Consider the following 3147-nt stretch of genomic DNA (forward strand, 5'->3'; position numbering starts at 1 on the left):
CCTTTCTTTCCCCCTGCAAAGCGTTGCTGAACTGATATGGAGTTGGCACTGTTATCTAAGGGAGGTACACAAAACATGAATTGTTCTTGTTGTGGCTGGGCTCCACAAGGTCTTCTCTGTTGTATGTTTGCTTTTCGTGAGCGCGCGCGTGTAGTTGTGTGTGTGTGTGTGTGTGTGTGTGTGTGTGTGTGTGTGTGTGTGTGTGTGTGTATGTGAGTATGTGTGTGGGTCAGTGTGTATGGGTAAGTGTGTGTGTGTGTGTGTGCGTGTGTCTGTGTGTCTCAGTGTGAGTGTGTGTGTGTGTACGTTTGTGTGTTTGTGCGTGTGTGTGTGTGTGTGTGCGTGTCAGTGAATATGTGTGTGTGTGTGCATTTGTATGTGTGCATTTGTATGTGTGTGTGTGTGTGCATTTGTGTGTATCTGTGTGTGTGTGTGTGTGTGTGGATCTCTATGTGTGTGTGTGTGTGTGTGACTTACATCTCCTGTCCACTGAAAACGCAAATTTGTACAGCTTTGATATCTACGGGCGCAGTGGCGTAGTGGATAAGATATTGGCCTCCAAATCGGATCGGAAGGTCGTAAGTTCAAATCCCGGGCGCGGCCGCCTGATGGGTTAAGGGTGGAGATTTCTCCGATCTCCAAGGTCAACTTATGTGCACACTTGCTAGTGCCTTATCCCCCTTCGTGTGTACACGCAAGTACAAGACCAAATGCGCACGAAAAATATCCTGTAATTCATGTCAGAGTTCGGTGTCTATCTTTTCTCTTGGTGCCTCTTCGCAAGACTCGGACGCACCTTGGGATTATTTATTGCTCTCAGGATTAGGATATACAATTATTCACATGCATTGATTTGCAGCAGTTAGCTCACGGCCGACCACAACAGTTGTGACTGAAAAAAGATGAATTTTTACATATTTTTCTATTAGCAAATTTTTGCAGAACCCCAGACAATGAAATACTGAAATGGTCGCTTCTTATTGACACTGAACTTTAAATCAGTGCACAGACTTTTAAAAATTATTTGACATGTTAATTTGGCTCCACGGAGGAATGATTGTGCGCAAAGAGCATTCACAGGGAGTAGTTATTGTTCGGGAGGTGTAATCGTAGGGAGTAGTTATTGTTCGGAAGGCGCATTCGTAGGGAGTAGTTATTGTTCGGAAGGCGAATTTTTTAAGGAAGTAGTGATTTTGTGAAAGCGCATTCACAGGGAGTAGTTATTATGTGGAAGGTGCACTAACAGAGATTCGTTATTGTTGGGAAGATACATTAATTCAAAGGGTGTGGTTATTGTCCGGAAGATGCATTCAAAGGGTGTAGTTATTGTCCGGAAGATGCATTCAAAGGGTGTAGTTATTGTCCGGAAGATGCATTCATATGAAGTAGTTAATATGCGGAAGGGGTATTCACAGGTGTAAAGCCGAGCGGTCTTAGCTTCACATTTCTGACACCAATTTGTAAAGCCGAAAGTGAGACGAGCTTCACATTAACTCTAACTGTCTGTGTCTGTGTCTTAGATGTTATACGTGTTTGAAGGTCATTTGTCAAGATGGCAATCACACGACAGGACGAACAGACACACAGAATATAAACTCAAGAAGAGGCAGGTGAATTTCAAAATTGTATTGAATCAAAACTGACAAATCCTGAAAACAGCTCAATACAAGGCATAGGTTCTTTTCAGAAAGTATATCTGTACATTGGTTCACTTTATTCCTGTAATTCTCCTAAAACTTAAAAAAAATTTCTAAGTCCTAAAATGGCTGAAAATTTGGCCATGACCCTACTGAAAAAATATTCTCTAAATCCTAAAATGGCTGAACATTTGGGCAGGGGTTCGGGGCCTGAACAAAAATAAAAGTAAAAGAGCAAAGCGACGCCACTTTACTCGCCGTGTGGTAACCTGGGACTGCGGAACGTTTGTTTTTATCCCTGTTCGTTCAGTCCACAGGGCGGAGTCCGGTGTACCATTTAGACACTTAGCCAGGTTGGTTGCCAAGACTCCGGAGGACAGTTTAGAGCTAACAACAAATACTTCGATACTAGGTTGGGACCCTCCTTCATCTGTGTTGTCTCCTCGTGTCGCAGAGCGCTGCCCTCCTGGTGAAGGCTGCTCTGCATCTCTGTCAGCAACACGTGGATCGTGTCACCAACAGAGCGTAGTTCTTGCTTTCCGGTCGAGGTCTCGAGATGGAGAGACCGACCAGAATGCTCGTCCATGCTTCTCCAATGTGTTGAGACTCCTGGCGCCTCCGGCTGTGTTGACCGCTGTTGTTGGTGCAGTAAGCTGTCTTCTCGCCATGGAAACTGGCCACCCCATCCTACTATCGGCGTCCCTCGACCAACTCCTGCGCGAAGCGTCTCGGCATCAACGAGTCGTCGGCGAGGAGTCCCATTATGCTGCCGCCTGTGATATCATCGTCTCTCCGGCAGGCGATGACGAAGGTATACTGCCTCTCTTTCTGGTGTGTTGTCTCCTCATGTCGCAGAGCGCTGCCCTCCTGGTGAAGGCTGCTCTGCATCTTTGTTAGCAACACGTGGATCGTGTCACCGACAGTGCGTAGTTTTTTTTGCCCTCGCCCAGTTGGCAATGCGAAGCGTTGCAGCAAGCTATCTTCTCGCCGAGAGAACGGGTAACCATGGAAACTGGTCACCCCATCCTACTATCGGCGTCCCTCGACCAGCTCCTGCTCGAAGCGTCTCGGCATCAACGAGTCGTCAGCGAGGATCGAGTCCCATTATGCTGCCCCTAGCTGCGATGTCTTTGTCCTTGTGAGCCTGTTCCACTGTGTTGAGGTGACGATCGTCTTTCCCAGTTGCAGGTGCCTGTTGTGGTGCTGCCCTGTCAGTCAGTTCGATCCCACTGCCCGGAATCAGCGCCGGTAGATGACGACCCTCATCGTCAGCGCCGCGAAGTTGACGGCTGCAGGTCTTTTTATGAACCAAAGTCTGGCATTTTGCTTTGCAGCAGGCCCCAAAAAAATGAAGAGTCACTGGTAAAGTGACTGAGAAAAATAAAATAAAAACAAAGGGATGGGAGGGGATCTTCTCTTTCTAAGTAAAAATAAATGGAAAGCTACCAAAATTACAGTAAACCAATCTTTATCCCACTTCTGACACCATTTGTAAAGCCGAGCGGTCTTA

The sequence above is a fragment of the Littorina saxatilis genome, linkage group LG13 (assembly GCF_037325665.1).
Source record: "Littorina saxatilis isolate snail1 linkage group LG13, US_GU_Lsax_2.0, whole genome shotgun sequence".
NCBI classification, from domain to species: domain Eukaryota; kingdom Metazoa; phylum Mollusca; class Gastropoda; order Littorinimorpha; family Littorinidae; genus Littorina; species Littorina saxatilis.